General features: G+C 51.3%; 1 protein-coding gene across 1 annotated transcript in view; it reads right to left on the reverse strand.

Annotated features, from left to right (window-relative positions):
• Positions 1–17,656, reverse strand: part of HECTD4 (HECT domain E3 ubiquitin protein ligase 4) — a 2,691,195-nt gene that overhangs the window by 1,830,395 nt on the left and 843,144 nt on the right. The window lies entirely within an intron of this gene.

Raw genomic sequence — 17,656 nt, forward strand, 5'->3', positions numbered from 1 at the left:
TAGAACCCCTACAGGTGGCGCACCGCAAGTTTGTTGCTTTGGCTCTCTTAGTGGCAAAAAGAAGAGTTGCATGTAGATGGGGCAGGGGAAGGGCCCCTAAATTCAAGGACTGGCTACATGATCTAATTTATTGCCAGGAACAGTTAAACACATATTCTGAATTGTTGCCAACAACTTCACGGCCCAGCGATATATGGACCCTTTGCGATGTTACCTATCCCAAGAAAATATAGATACCGGAGAGGGACCACCGGTCTAAGATCCCCCCTTACCATCTCATCGGGATACTCTCCACCATATGAACAGCTGTGAGGTGTCATTAAGTGGCCCGAGGTGTTGTGGAGGCCACCGTGGGCATGCTCTTGGGATGGGGGAAAGTGTTTCTACGAGTGGACACTAGACCTTCCTACTAAGAGGCCTCTGTGTCAGAACTTACATATAGAGAACACTTTCTCTTGCAGCGTACTGATAGTGTGTTGACCTCATCTCTCATGGGATACAATTAAGTGGTTTGCGGCCTTGTTATGGTACATGTTATAATTGATTGCACTATTGAAATGACCACTGATGCTATTGTATTGCCATACTGTGATGTATGTTCCGGTGATCTAAATCTACACATATATTGTGAACAGAAACTGAAATGTGTAACTGTAATGCACTCTTTGATGAAGGTTATCGATGCAAAACCCAAAAATAAAGTTAAAAAAAAATAAAATAAAATAAAAGAATTAATCATCTTTTTTTTGAAAGTTCCAACTCCCAGGACAGTTCGCAGACTCAGTGCCATTCCTTTATGAAGGTCTTTTCCATGTCACTGTCGCAGATTACAATGTTAAAATAGCATTTTTGATGTAATAGATCTCGCATTTGCGAGAAATTAAGCTATTGGCATTGAAAATGACAATGCCTTTTAAGGGTGTTTAAAACCAACACACATATAAAAGGCATTGTTATTTATAACACAAATAGTTCAAACTCTCGCGAATGCGAGACCACTTTAATGGTGGCCACGCCCCTTACTTTAGATGCTGCTCGACTTATTCAGGTTACAGTGAGCAGAGTCTAAAGAAAGGGGCACAGCCAACATTAAGATAAAAGAGCGGTATGGGGCGCTTTCACCCAAAAATGAAAAATAAATAAACAAAAGTTCTACAGTGCGGCCCCTAAAGTTAAAGCGGACCGTGCTGGAAATGAAATAAATGAAAAGTGTGTCCACTATAGTTAAAGTGGACTGTGCTGCAAATTAAAGAAATAAGTGTGCCTGAGCGGGCCCGCAGCTATTACTATTAAAAAGATAAAAGAGGGCAGCATGCTGCCTTGTAGGAAAGCACGTGGTGGGTGGAATAGTGGAAGATCATTAAAGAAAATCGTGCTCACAGACTAGATAGAGCAGACCGTGTAACAACACAAGTAAAAACTCCAGTCCTTATGGGAAGTTACAAATGCAGACAAGGCGGTACCAAAGAGGGACTACTAAGACGATTTCAAAAGGACAGTAACGGGAGACCAATTGAAAAGATGGGCGGGAAATGGGCAGAGCTTCTATTCCATATCTCAACACATTATGCCTCGCAGAGCAGTGCATGCGCTGGCCAGGCTCGAACTAAAAAGATGAATCCAAAAAGTCTTACTCAGTCTGCTGTCCCTGCACCTTTTGGAGGCCATACTGGACATATTCAAGGCAGGTCACACCTTTATGGGCTCTGTCTTCTGTGCCTTTTTAAAGAAAGCAAAGCCCACCAAGGTGCTGGAATCCCATGCTCTCTGCACTGTCACTGGCACCACAGTTGGTTCAGTGCTCGGCACTGCTTCCACCTTCAAATTTGGCAAACACTATCCAAGCAGCAAGGATCAGGTTTGCGACTGTTTCAATGATGACCCCCTAGCAGAGCACATTCATAGAGCCTAAAGGTTCACCAGGATGGAGGAAAATTTCAGACTGAATTCCGAAGCCCTTGCTATGCCAAAGACCGTGGCGACACATGGGAAGATAACTTCAAGGATGACAAACTGCTCCCTACTTACGGTACAAATACTGAACTTTCCCAGCACTTAAAAAAATGCTACAGGCCTGGATACCTCTCCTTAAAAGGGACATCCCATACCATTGTGGTCTTTCTTCAGAGGAAGCCTGTTCACTTTGGTGGTACAAAAGCAGCAAATGCCTTGAAATTCTCTTTGCCGACCACTGGGGTAAGGCCTAATATTTTGACAGAAATTTTGCAGCATTCTCTGCTATCTCAGAACCACTGCTGTTGTTGTTAGATTGGGTGAAAGCCTTCTCGGGCCCAGTATTCTACAGACCAATTGCAAATCACAAAACAATGCCTTCTAACCCAAAGATTTGCAAGCACAATCTTTTCTTTTTAGAGTCATGTGCTTCAGGCCTTTTCTGCTAAACTGAAATCTAATGTCTTTCCTACGGCTCTTCCAGACCAAGAGTCTAAGTAGCTTGACTCTAAGGGCTGAAAAGTCTCTTTCAGCCTACCTCTTCACACTGCTAATGCCACATGACGTCTTGGCCACTATGTCCATATTCTATGAGAGCAGGTGAAATTTGCTGTCATCAAGCCACATTAAAAAAGCTGTTTTTGGATCAGTTTAACGAGGGCATAACTTGATCCATGACCACAGCTGTTACCCTGTGTCGACACGTTTTAATGAGTTCCACAGGTTTATCTTGAGAGGACTGATCGACCCTAATGGGCATGACCGTTGAAAGCGAAAAGCTCTAGAGAGAATAATGGCTCCTTCCTTAAGTGATTCTAAAACAGTCATGCACAAGTGGACTCTATTTGCATGTGATGTTATTTACTTTACTTATTTCAAGGACTGAAGTCTGAGGACAATCCTGGACCTTAGTCTCTTCAATCTTTCATTCAGCAGGAACAAATTAAAACTTTTGCTCCTCAACATAATAGGAGTTTGGATGATGTCCATCTGAACCTCCCAAACACTTATTTTCATCTGCCTATCCACTCCACTCACAAGCATTACCTCAAATTCACTATGGGGTCTCGATTCTATAAGTTCTTAATTCTAGAATCTGGTCCGATGATGTCTTTAGTTTTCACCAAGGTGTTTGCGGAGATGGCGGTGGCTTTACTAAGGAGTGCACCCGTTTCTATACTTGGACAGCTGGCTAGTGAAACAGAGGGTGCCCTGCACTGTTCTTAGAACACCTTCAATGTACCATGACCCTTCGGTAAGACTTGTGTTTAACCACTAAACTTAAGAATTCTCATCTTGTCACCATTGGGAGGCTGACCTTCAGAGGACCTGTAAGAAGGCATTTCTTCCTCAGCAGATGGTAGATATTCATTATATGTTTACTATGTTTCTACCTCGGATACCTATTCCGGTTCTGTAAGTCCTCCACCTGTTGAGGAGGATGGCTTCATTCATCCTGTTGGTGTCACACACCAGAAGTCAGATGAGGCCACTGTAGAGGTGTCTGAGGACACAGTGGTTCCAGCACCAAGGGAGGCTCTTGGCTTGAGGATTACAACTGCTTGACCTGCCCTAGTGAATTTTCCCCTCTAAACCTTTGGTGGGTTGTCTCTTCAGACCACGGCTATGGGGCACTGGTAGTTCAGTGGGGACTGTACTTTGGCCAGACTTGAGAGGACCTCTTGGGGTGTGTACATCAACCATGCCACCAGGACCCCTGCACCATCTGCATGGACCAAGTGCCTGCGGAAAGAACCCAGTGGACCACGCTGCATCCTATGCATCCTTGAACATCTCCTGCATCCTTCATCCCTTCCACAAGGACCGCGTTCTTTGGAAAACTCTGCAATGGATAAAACTGCTTGGATCTGACAGAGGATTGCTTCTCCTGTTATGCTAACTGTTCTTGAGGGACTGGCTGATTCCCCTGACTGACTCACGACTGGAGTTGATCACCTACAGCAACTCCAAGTGACTGAATAATACCAAATTTGATTTTGTATATCCTGGAAAGGATGTAAAAACGAGTATGTTTTAACAGTACTTTAGTTTTAATCAGGGATTTTATCAAATTAATTGTTTTAATTTGCAAAAATTATGTAGGGTATTTAAGTGAATGTATTTGTAAAAAAGCTGTTATTCTACATATGCTATGTGTTGAAGGACTTAAGGTCTAAATACACATTCCCTTGACTGAGTTACACCAAGCCCAACTTTTGCTGAAGAACTTTCTAAGAGTCAAATGTGTTAAATTTGCCAGCGTTTGTTCACAGGTGAGTGAAAAAACCTGATTTACTATACCTAGTAAATTCTATACCTCTGGAATCCTCGGGTGGATTTTTTACGTTGTGGTGTCTAAAGACACTTAAAAATACAGTCTACTTTTATAAAGCGGTGTTGGATTCCTTTGAGGTCTCGTTAATTCCTTTTTTAATTGTTTTGGTGCTGTTTAAACGCTTTACACATGTTTCTTTGTGTAAGCCATGCTGCACAGAGCTACTGCTACAAAGGGCTGAGCTGAAGGTTTGACAAACGAAACCTAAGGGTCATAAAGGGGGCTGGGCAAGTGTATCACATGGTGAGCTCGCACAACCCCACCATATATTACACCTCATTTCCTCACTTCACTTATTCTTTGTAATGGCTTGCTAACCCTGGAGGAAATATTTGATCTTACCCGAGACATGGTGGCTTTGTGCCTCCAAAGATATACTAAAGTGTTTTTGCAGTTGCGGCCATTACATGGATGAGTGAGTAGGCTACATATAGTCCCTTTTCCTTCATGGTCTCTGAGAACCGCGGCCTCCGCCACCAAAGCATTGAAAAGCCTGTTGCACTGGAGGAGGGGGGCTGGATTTGACTGACATAGAAACCTCTACTATAGCCACAAAGAGGTCAAAATTGCTGGTGTAACTGCCTTGTGGGAGCAGACTGGCCCGAGGAACATGCTGGTGCTCTGCTCTCTTTAAAGTTCCAGGACTGAGTCAGCTTTATCCGCCAAAAGGAGGTGAGATTCGTCAAAAGGCCTATCCATTACAGATGCCTGCATGTCCATGAATAAACCTGTGGACCACATCCAGGGGTAGTGGTGGAGTGCCACAATGGTGTCCATGACAAGTCCTATGCAACTGGTTGTGCCCAGTCCTAAATGTACGACAAAGTTTGCCACATCGCGGCTATCCTGAAGTCCCTGAATGAGGGATACCCAAAGGCTGCCTGGACGCGCTGGTAGAACCTGAGCCTCCCCATCCTACAGGGCATGGGAATAAGGACCAAGGAGACAGCTGGCATTCATCTATCTGAAAGTAAGGTTTATGGAAAAGTACATTCTTTTGCCAAACGTTTCAATCGTCTTAGAGGAGTGGCAGGAAAAGCATTCGGATTGACCCTGCTGGTGGATGCTTGAACAATCAGGCTCACTCGAGTGGTATATGAGTGAAAAGGGCTGGGTAGCCAGTTACAGAGTGATGAGCAACCTGTTCATTGATGAAAGGCCCTGAGCAGGGATCGACCCAGGTAGGCAGTAGGGTGTCAGTAAGTGCTTGTTGAAGGGCAAGTATGGCTCAGTCGGAGCCTAGCCATGTTTACACAGAGCCACATTAGTTTTCACTTCCATGTTTAGCAAATGTCCTTCGCATCAAAACAGTGAAAGAGGTACTTTCCTCCAGGGAAAGTCCCAGAAGAGACACAAGGCCAGTATCAGGTGAAATGTCAATTCATCATACCAGCTCCCCCCCTGCCTCGAACAGGTCTCCGCTGCCTATTTCCACTGGCACTGCATGAACGCGCCACCCCCTGCCCATCTCCTGATCTGCTCCCGATTGTGTGTCAGATGCTTTAACCTGTTTGTTGTCCATTGGCCGCTCTTTTATTAAAGGTCAGTTGTATTCCTGTATTAGCCCATTCCCCTCTCTGTAATCTCAACTTTCATTTCCTGTTTTAGCCTGTTAAGTGTGTTAGCTTACATTTACTTTATTCATGTATAAGAGTGTGCTAGTAAGCATTTTTATTTCCTGTATTAGTTAGCGCCCCGTGCCACTCGTTCCTGCCATCTTTTGCTGATGCTTGCTAATCCCACCTCCGCCACCCAGCGCCTCTCCCTCCTCCAGGACCTACTTGATGGACAGAGACCGCAGTGCAGCCGCGGTACATGTGCGTCAAAACGCAAGCCTATCTGCACCCATCCGCACCTGGACCACATCCAGCGCCAGGAACCCTGGCCTTCCTGCCATCCATCTCTATACCACCACCGAGCTTCTGTTCCTAAGAAGCAACAACAACTGCTGCATATACTCTCCATGATCCACAGAAGGACACCCCTCACCTGCCAATGCTACCACTTTACCTGTATGGCAGAAACCCTTGCCACTCTCCTGCAGTCAACCTTCGACCTCCCGGAACAGTTTCTGTGCATGCCGCCCAACGCCCGATCCCTCTACAAACATGCCACATAATTCTGGGACACCATCACCCTCCTCATCCTCGACGTGATATTCATCACTAAGACCTGGCTCACTCTTTCTTCAAACCCTGACATCATGACCACAACACCCCACGGCAACAAGATGATAACACAGAGACCGTACCAACAAGCATGGAGGAGGCATCGCATTCATCCACAAGGTAACCCTCCAATGCACCATAAATGAAGAAGACCTGGAACACCTCAACTTCCAAATCTGATCCAAAGAAAACCATCAAAGGAACCCTCGCCTACAGACCCCCGGGCTCTTGACCCAGCTTCTGCAATGCCATCTCCGAATTCATCTCCCCCTAGCAATTGACTCCAAGCACTACATATTCCTCTGCAACCTCAACTTCCACCTCGACGACCTGAACAACACCTACTCTACCAACCTCCTGGAAAGCATGAGCAACATCGGCCTAATGCAGCTGGTCACCAGCCCTACACATAGCACAGGACACACTGGACCCCATCTTCACAGCCAGCAACAGAATCAAGTTCAACCATATCACCAAGCTAATGTAGACCGACCACAACATCATCCACTTCACCATTTCAGGCTCCCTGGGCCATACAACCAAGCCCCCAATTCCCTCGCACCGCAGATGGAACAAAATCACTGGGACCCAATGGACAACTGCCCTCAACACCACCAGGCCAGACACCAAGAGCAACTTTGAACTGGCCTTCAAGAACGTCTCCGACTGGATACAGTCGGCCCCATGAAAGCAGCCAGCACAAGCAGACCCAGCAAGTACCCCAACTGGTTCACCCTCGAACTCTGGCCCATCAAACGCAAATGCAAGCGACTGGAGAGACAATGGCGCTCAAGCATGATTTCCACACCTCACCAAATACCACCATTATCTCAAAGAAACCAAGAAGGACACCCTAACAAACCGCATTGAGGCATGCACAAACCACATGAATGAACTCTTTCACCATCGTCAGAGAGTTCTCCTGCCCTTCTGCCACTGAGAATATGAGCCGCCCTTCCCAAGCTCTCTGCGACACCCTGCCGGACTACTTCTACAACAAGATATCAGATATCTACAGCAACTTCGATCTACAACCCACTGACTTCGACCACCTTCTGACACTTATGGACGCCACACACCACCACTTGATCACCTCTTTGAAACCGCTCACCACACCGAGTAACACAGCCATCATGACCTCTCTTCAATCCGGAGCACCGACAGGCCCCTGCCCCCACCACATCTTCAACCTGGGACGGAAGGAGGAAATCAGCAGTGCACTCACCAAATTTCCTCAACTCTTCCATCACCATGGCCATCGTCCCAAAACATGGAAACACACATTGGTTAAACTCCTCCAGAAGAAGCCCTCCACCGACCCCAACGAACTCAAGAATTTTCACCAGACCTCACGGCTTCCCTTACCTGCCAAGGTCCTGGAGAAAGCCATCAATTACCAGGTCTCAGACACCTAGACGAAAACAAGCTACTTGACGCCTCCCAGTCCGGGTTCCGCTCCTACCACAGCACCAAGACTGCCTTGATCGCTGCAACTGATGACATTAGGACCCTCCTCGACCAAGGTCAGACAGCATTCCCTGATCCTGCTCATCCTCTCAGTGGCTTTCAATACGGTATCCCACCACACCCTAATCTCACAACTCCATGGCATAGGCGTCCTGGGAAACATCCTCAAGTAGATCACTTCCTTCCTCACAAGACGCACTCAGAGAATTCACATACCGCCCTTCATCCTCAGAGACCAAAAACAATCTGTGGTGCCCTTTAAGGCTCCTTCCTCAGCCCTACCCTCTTCGACGTCTACATGACTCTGCTTGCAGACATCGCCTGCACCCACAGATTCAATAAGGTCACCAACTAGATGAGGTCCAACTGCCTGAACACGGACAAGACAAAAGTGCTCATCTTCGTGATGAGCACCTTACTGTGGAACGACATATGGTGGCCCACCGAACTCTGACGCTTTCCAACCCCCACTCACCACGCCCGCCACCTCTGCATCATTCTGGACAGCAAACTGGCCATGAAGAGCCAGGTCAATACAGTATCCTCTTCCTGCTTCCACACCCTCTGCATGCTTCAAAAGATTTTTAAATGTATCCCAGTCAACATCAGGAAAACAGCCACTCAAGCCCTCATCAACAGCCGACTTGCCAAAAGAAATGCACTCTACTCCAGAGCCACCACCCAACTCCTCATGCGACTCCAGACTATAGAGAACACCGCAGCCAGACTCATCCTTAACTTCCCCAAATGGACCAGAATCAGCCCCCACCTGACAAGCCTCCACTGGCATACTGTCCAGAAGAGATGCCAGTTCAAGTTGCTGACCCACGCATACAAACCCATACACCATTGAAGAACTTACATCAACCGCCACCTGACTTTCCAACCTACCCGCCTAACAACTCTGCTCACCGCCCTCGCACAAGTCCCCCGTATCTGTTGAAGCTGCAGTGGATGTCGTTACTTCTCCTACCATGCTTCCAAGTCCTGGAACAACCTCCCAATCCACCTTCAAACCTCACCATCACTCACCAACTTAAGGAAGGGACTCAAGACCGGGCTCTTCGACTAAAGGCCAACGGGAGTTCAGCGCCTGGATACCCTCAGGAGAGATAAGCTGCATTATATAAATACTGTTTGACTGATTGGCATTCTGGGGTCCTTCATACCACTTGTCCTCCTTATACTGGGGAATATAATGTTCATAATTATTGTCAGAATCCAGGCCAAATCTGTTATGTAATGTCTGGGCCCTAACATGTGGTAAGGTCGGGGGCGTGGCCTGTGGCGTCAATATGGCGGTCGCTCTCTAAGAGTGCTCCTGGACCCCCTCCGTCATCCGCCCAGCATCCGCCGCTGCTTGCCTACCTCTGAGCCACCTGACAGCCGGTGGGGAATCCCTGCATCACCTGCTTCTCGCCGCTGCCCTTTGGAGCGGTCCCGATGTTCCCTGGCTGCTCCTCCTGCTCTTCACTCCTGGAGGCCTGGCGCGGGCAAGATGGCGGCCCCCAGGTAGCGTAGGCCGCTACACAGACGGGCTTCTGCTCGGGACCTTGATGACACCCTGTGGCCCGGGCCTGCGAGGCCGGGCGCCCGGCTACCCTCCGGTGAAATCGAGGTGCGGCGCGGCGGAGCGGTACGGCGCTGCCTGTGATCTCCGGCGCCAGAGCTGCGGCGGGAACCTATCGGGCCGTGGGACCACCCGGGGGTGCCCGATTGAAGTGCAGCGCGGAGGAGGCGGATGCTGGTCCGGCCCTTGGCCTGTGGGGGCTGCTGTCCTGGTGGAGGCGGCGTAGGGACAGATCCGGCCGACGCGGTCAAGGAGAGGAGCACTGGGAGGGGGGGAGGTGTGGGCTGGCCTCAGGGACACAGGCTCTGTTCTTGCCCTGCCGGGGAATCCTTGCCCAGCGGCCTCCGCCCTGTGCATGGTGCCCCCACTCCCCTTTCCCCCCAGCGGAGGACAGAACTTTGCTTCGGGGCCAGTGAGAGACGTTCTCCTACACCGGCCCTCACTCCCTCTCTGACCATGGGGCTGCTGGCCCCCCCCCACCCCACCGCCTACATGAGGCCTAGTACCCCTGAGGTGACAGTAGGCTTTTCCGGAGCCCTGCTGACAGGAGGGGGCTTGTGGCGGTGATCCTGACCTCTGTGGGGGGTGGCCGTTACTCTTGAGGAGCCACGACAGCCAGGGGTGCCCAAGGGGAGGAGGAGGCCTTGCTGACTCGACCTGCTGACAGCCCTGCCCGGCGCTGCGTGGAGGTAGAGGCGGCTCTGTGACCCCTTCTTCATCGGGGGTGGCTGTGATCGCCTGAGCCCGCCCAAGTGGGTTTGTGCTGCGAGGAGACCACCAGGGTGGACCGTAGGGAACTGACCCAACTGGAGCTGTGTGCCCAAGGGAGAAGGGGTGGGCCCATCACGATTCACATGGCCGGGGCGGCCTGGCCCCTTTCGCGGACCTACCGGAGGCCCGCCACTACCTGTTCCGGATCCTTGTCTTCGCCGCAGCGGACGGCCCAGCGCCCAGGAGATTGACCACTGCTCCACGGAGACTGACCACTGCTCCACGGATGGCCTCCCCCCCCCCCCCCGCCTCTGCCCCTGCTCCTGCTCTGACCTCCCCACCTATAAGGCTCGGGTATAAGTTGGTCCGAGGCCAGGGATCCATCCATCCTATCGGAGAACCAGGTCTGCACCCATGGGTAAACCCCGCGCCCCCCCGGCCTCTGGCCCCACAACCCAAACGACAATGGAACAATTTACGACACAGGACCGAGGGCCTGGCGGCGGAGTGGTGGCTGGTCCAGGCGCGGCTGGAGATCTGGCAACCATGCTTCAAGCGATATCTGCATCCCAGACGTTCGTAGAAGGCAAGATTGGGGAGGTGCGGATAGACCTGGCCCTCATTTGCCAGGACCTCCGTAAGCCACGGAGCGCATAACGGAGGCGGAATCCCGGATCTGTACGGTAGAGGACGACGTCGCTACCCTCAAGTCTCAGATGGCCCGTCTTCAGTCACAGACTGTAGAGCTCCACCGTAGGGCAGAAGACGCTGAAAACAGAGCGCGCTGGAACAATCTACACCTCCTGGGGTTTCCTGAAGGGGCGGAGAAGGAGAATACCGCCATCTTTATGGAGACCTGGATCCGCTCCTGGATGACCATGGAGAAGCTCTACCCCTGGTTCGCGGAGGAGCAGGCGCACCGCTCCCTCGCTCCTAAACCACCGCCCGGAGCGCTGGCCCGTCCTATTATCCTTCGCGTTCTCAACTTCCGCGACAGGGACGCCATCCAGGGGGAGGCCAGGGAGTTGGGGCCGCTGCATCACCAGGGCTCCAAGATACTGGTGTTCCCGGACTACTCCAAAGAGGTCCAGTCTCAACGTCACACTTACGACAAAGTTAAACAGAAACTTCCGGCCCGACTAAAAGTGATTTTTCAAAACAAGACGCTCTTTTTCGACTCCCCTCAAATGGCGTGGACCTGGCTAACGGAGGAGCGCCCCCTCCGGCAACAGGGGACCCTCTCCCCCTCCCGGGGAACCAGGAAGTGGGTGGACCACGCGGCGCCGAAGTCCAGGCGCCGCCGAACTGGATCCCGGAGGAGGGCTGGCCGCCGGGGTGGTGGCTCCCGCTCGCCTGAGGGACGGGCTGAGAGTTCTTCGCTCCAGTCCCAAGAATGGTGCCCTGCTGCTCCTCCGCCAATGACCTCCTATCTGATTGACCTGAGCATCTCCCCCGGACCCAATGAGACTCTGCGACACGTTGTATCGGACTCTGACCTGTCTGGTAGTCCGGTGATCCGTGGCTCGGGCGACGACTCTGCACCATGACGGCCTCCACCTCCAGTGCCTGCAGCTTGACCCGAAGTGCTTCACTACCGACCATGTCTCTGGATGGACGCTCGAGCTCACACGGAACTCTCTAGCCAGATGCGCTTGAGACTTCTCAGTGTTACACTCCTGAGGTCATGTACCCTGGCTTGCAGATGCCTATTCGATAACATTCGCTTTACTTGGCAATTAGCATGTCATCCTGACACATAGAGGGGGGTCCGACTCTGCCATGTTCCAATCTTTTGGTTGCTAACAGTTTTAGTTTAGCTAGTTGCCTCCCTGCGAGGTTATAGCTAGTTAAGGGCGACAGATGCTTCTCGTTTCGAAGTATAGGGTGGGGGGAGTTGGGGAGAATGGGAAGGGAGGGGGACCGTTGTCCCTCAAGAGTTTGTTGTTTTTGGCCGCCTACGGGCCGATGTTGTTGCTCCTCATTGGCAGTCATAGAGCCATTAGTCTTTCCTGGCACCCGCATGCGTTCCTGTCCCCACAGGACACACTCTGATGCCCCGGGTTGGGCCGAGACCCACCCCCTGCCCATGAGGGGAGTTTGTCCCTAATGGTTTGGTTGTTGTTGACCACCTCCGGGCTGTCTCGTTCTGCTTATGTGTGTAGTCACGTGTCCCAATGTCCTCAGCATTTGTCACGTATGCCCCTACCTGGGCCCCAGAACCCCAGACACCATTGGTTCTCTCCCCCAACTGAGGGCAGACCCCTGAATCCCACCTCCTTCACGCCAGATCCCGCCCCTCCACATGCTCTATATCTCTGACACACCACTCCGCATCCTCTCCTGGAATGTGAACGGCCTCCTTGACCGTATCAAATGAACGGCGGTGCTGCGCGCAGCCCGCCACCACATGCCTGATGCCCTGCTCCTCCAGGAGACCCACCTCCTGGGTTCCCAATGCCTATTCCTAGCACGTTACGGGTTTGACCAAGTCTGGCACTCCGGCTTCGCCAGGGGCTCCAGGGGGGTGGCCGTTCTTCTAAGACGTCGGCTTCCCTTTACCGTAACCCATGCCGTCAATGATACTCAAGGTACATACGTGGCTGTATGAGGCTTAGTTGAGGGCAATCCCCTGAACCTCCTTTCTGTCTACGTGCCTCCGGCACTCCTGTCCTCCACCCTTCAGCACCTCACACGAGTGGTCTCTTCCCTCCCCCCAGGCCTCACAGTTGTCGGGGGTGACTTTAACGCGGTCCTCCAGCCCTCCAGGGATGTGTCGGGCCCTTCCTCGGCACAACGACACGCCTCAGCAAAATGTCTTGTGGGCTGGGCCTCGGCGCTGGGACTTTGTGATGTATGGAGGGTGTGGAACCCCCGGAAAGAACAATATACCCACATGTCCGCCGCCCACCACAACCACTTGCGGATAGATTTGATTCTGATGCCCGCTACTGACTGCCAGCTGGTGTCCGGAGCGGAGATTCTCGCTCGAGGGATCTCTGATCACTCCCCTGTTGCCATCCGCATTGGGTCCCCGTCCACTGGCCCTAGGACCACTTGGCGCCTTAACGCGTGGTACCTGCAGGACCCCGACCTAGTAGACTCCCTTGGCCAGGAGCTCCGACATTCCTTCTCCGCCAATGTTGGGTCGGACCCTTCACAGGGTACGCTCTGGGAGGCGGGTAAGGCGGTTCTTCGAGGAGTCGCCAGGGGACTCGTACATGCTAAGCGTGCAGCCCAGTCCGCCCAGCTGGAGTCTAAGGCCGTCCGCTTAGAGCGAGCCCAGCTGGGGGCTGACTCTGCAGACTCATCCAGACAGCTGGCTTTAGTCCGAGACAAGATTTGGTGACTCTCTCTGGAGTCAGCCAAAATGCTCGGGCGATCCTCAGTTGCCCGCATCTACGGATGTGGCGACAAAAACAGGAGACTGCTCCACAATTTGATCTCCTATCCCAGAGCCTACCGTATTATCCCTGAGATCTGTATGGTTGATAGGACTTGCCAGGTGGCCTCTCAGGCCATTGCGCAAACCTTCGCCCACTACTATGAGGCCCTCTATAACGCACGCCCCCCTGGCGCCTCCCTCACGGATCTGATGACGGAATCCGGAATGTCTTTGCCTTGCCTCCCTAAAGAGACAGCGGATACCCTCGATGGTCCGCTCACCCCGGAGGAAATCCACGGGCCATCACCCTGTTACATTCCGGCAAAACACCTGGGCCAGGTGGCTTCCCCCAGGAATACTACTCTACGTTCCGTGAGGATCTGGTGCCCCACCTGACGGAGCTCTTTCGACAGGTGGTGGAGGATGGGTCCTTCCCATTCGAGTCGGATATGGCAACTATCGTGGTCATCCCAAAGACACACCCACCCCCCCTAGACTGCTCTGACTTCAGGCCCATTTCCCTGATTAATACTGAAATTAAGATATTCGCCACCGCCCAGAGACTCCGCCCTCTCCTGACTGACATGGTCCACCCTGATCAATGTGGCTTCATGCCGGCCAGGGGTACCCGACACTGCATCCGCCGTCTCCACCTTGCCTTGGCTCGTCGCCATCGGCCCCCCCCCTACCTGGCCCTTCTCCAACTCGATTTTGAGAAGGCCTTCGACACGGTGGACTGGGGGTAACTGGGAGACGTTTTGGAGAAGTTGGGCTTCGGCCTTCCCTTCCGCTGCCTGATCCAGGTCCTCTACAACAGCCCTAGAGCCCGGGTGCTCGTTAACGGCAGACCCTCTGACCCGTTCCCGATCCGAAGGGGCACCCGCCAGGGCTATCCTCTCTACACACTCCTATTCGCGTTAGCGATGGAGCCCCTGGCGGCGCTCATACAACAAGACCCCCTAATTCGAGGATGGCAATGAGACCAGAGCCAGGTGGACAAAATCGCTTTATATGCGGATGACGTGCTGCTCTATTTGGCTGACCCGGAAAGCTCTGGCCCCAGGTCCCCGAGAGCCCTTTCAGCCTTTGAGCGAATCTCTGGTCTCCGCCTTAACCCGACAAAGTCCACGTTGGTCACCCTCCACTCCTTGCGGGCCTGTTTTGATTGGTAGGCAGCGATCCCCCTCCGGAAGCTGTCATTTAAGTACCTGGGTGTGGGTGACCCTCCTGCCTGAACTGGAATGGACACTCAACATTGCCCCCCTTGTCGCCCGGATGAAAACTGATCTTCGAAATTGGCAATCACTTCCCCTCAACCCGCTGGGACGAAGTGCCCTTTTTAAAATGATGATCCTCCCCCGCTTCCTCTACATTCTGCAAAACACCGCAATCTCCCTCACAAGCAGTTGGTTCCGAGAATTGGATAGCGTGCTGATACGATTCTTATGGGGCAGGGGACGCTCACGCATGTCCCTCTACCACTCCCAAATTCCCCCCTTCGACGGTGGTATGGGGGTCACCAACTTCATCGCCTACTACCTGGCCACCAAACTCATCGTGATCCATGACTGGTTTGCAGGTGGGTGGTCTGATCCCGCCTACCGGGTGGAACTCACTGTTCTGGAGTTCACACAACTGCAAGGCTTCCTTTACGGCTCCCCGGTGCCCCGGGACATGCCATCCATCACCAGGTCAGTTCTTATTGCAAGGCGCGTCGCACTCCGCTCAGTGAGATTGGACCGGAAGCTGACACGGCAAACGTCCCTTTGGTGTGGCACCTGGTTGGGCGAGACCGCTGCCCTGGAGGGGTTCCGTCGTTGGTCTGGTGGGAATAACCCTTCTAGGGGACGTGTGGGTTGGGGACCACATACGCTCCTTTTCTGACCTACAACACCGACACTCACTCCTACACTCCCAGTTTTACAAATACCTACAACTCCGCCACGCCCTCCACGCTCACCTCCCCATACCCACTTCCCTTCCGGAGTTTAGTCCCCTAGATGCCTAAGTCATGATGGGAGATCCGGTGAGGGGAAGGGTTTCCCGAATATACCGTGCCCTGATTAATAATTCCCCCATATCCTTGGACCGCCTCAGGGAGCGATGGGAGGGATGGGTGGGCGCCTTGGACGAAGCTGATTGGCGTGACGCCCTTATGGCGCCCAGAACCCTGACCACGTCCTCGAAGTTGCGCCTGGTCCAGCTCTACTGTCTCCATGCGGCCTATTTGACGCCAGCCCGTCTTTTTAGAGCAGGTGTGCGCTCCTCCCCGGCCTGTGCCCGATGTGCTGGTACCCCGGCCGACTTCTTCCATATGGTGTGGTTGTGTCCGGCCTTGGATTCCTTCTGGAGAGGGGTGGAGTGAGAGTTGAAGGGTGCGTTGGGTTGGGTGGCCCCTCATGACCCGAGACATCTGCTTTTAGGAGCGTTTGATGGTCTAGACGGCTCCAGAGCCGATAAGCGTCTCTTGGGAAACGGTGCTAGCAGTAGCGAAACGGGACATTGCAGCCAAATGGTCTCAGGCGGAGGCACCAACCTTGAGGAACTGGAGGAGGGGGGTAGATTGGTGCGGGACACAAGAAGAATCCGTTTTTGAGGCCCGGGGTTGTCCCCAACTCTTTCATAAAGTGTGGGGCAAATGGTTTGGCCCGTTACCACCATGTTGACCTTGTTACATTTCTGTGTTCGGTGGGTACCGTTAACTTCTTCTATCTATGCTGCTATGCTTTGTGGAGTCAGGGGAGGGGGACAGGGGTATTTTAGAGGGCACTGTGACTTGTTACGAATGAATTTCTTTGTGTTGAAAACCTTAATAAAATTGATTATCCCAAAATAAAAATGTGGTAAGGTCAAGGTATTTGAGTCAAAGGGGTTTGCCAAAGGGTTCCATGTTAGTTGGAGCCAGGCGCAACTTCAGTCAAGGAAGTGGAAGCCAGAAGATTCCTTATTAACAAATTCATAGCCTAATAGGGTTAGAATCACAGGCCCGTTGACATTGCACCTGTTGACTTTGTTCTTACTTTTGATACAGCTCCCCCCTTGTACACTGTGTTTCACCCTTGCTACTCACCTACACTTGTTTTATTGTATTACCATCCTAGTTGTATTTTGCACTGTATTTTCTTTCTTTCTCTCCCTTACTCTTATGATATTGTTATAGATCTTGCATTGTGTTCGTTCCTCCCATCATACTGTAAAGCATTCTGTTATCCCCAGTGATCTTGTTTGCGCTATAAAAAACTTTCCATCTCCATACAACAGCAGAAAGAAGCACAAACTCAATTAGAAACGAGTGAACTGTAAAGGAGCAACACAACAAAAATTCACATTCTGGTTTAATAGAGACATACATAATAGCAGTCTCTGATACAAGGTCAAGCTTTAGTACATGTTTCTCAGATGAGATGAAAAAAAAAACCCTTTTTACATTTCCATTGTTATGGCAACATTAGGTGCACAGGTTCAAACATCTGTGTAATAAAAATAATCATTAAGAAGGACAAGCAACAGTCAACATTCTGATATTGCGAGGCCACTAGCATTTAACATCATGACACTGCAGCCAGCATTTGGTCATTCTTACGTAAGTAACGCACTCCTTAAAGCGGCATAAGACAATTTAATTGGATCGCAAAATTAAACAAAACAGTATCTGAAAAGAAAAAATAAAGGGCAAACAGCCTCAGATACAATTGTACTACTTAACAGCTTCCAGTCCTCCTAACTTGATTTTGACTGAGCTACTTTGCCCTACAATATAATCTATGAGGGTAATGTTTGGGCGAAACCGGAAGGATGAGTGTCTGTAGCCCTCGAGACTTTAACACAGTAAAAGGGGTATCCATATTTATTATTTAAAAATGTATATTTACCACAACACATTTTATTTTTGGGCGGGGCATTACAAGTTCTAACAAGTCTCATTAACAGATCATAGCTTTTACTTAGTCACTCAACAACACACTGGCAGAATAAACCCCTCTCTGATATTTTTCTGGTAGGCTTTTCCTTCACAAGAGGGTCAATCACCCTTTTTAGTATGCCCTTTAGATGCTAAAAATTATATCAGA

Source organism: Lissotriton vulgaris, chromosome 11, assembly GCF_964263255.1.
Source record: "Lissotriton vulgaris chromosome 11, aLisVul1.2, whole genome shotgun sequence".
Taxonomy (NCBI): Eukaryota; Metazoa; Chordata; class Amphibia; order Caudata; family Salamandridae; genus Lissotriton; species Lissotriton vulgaris.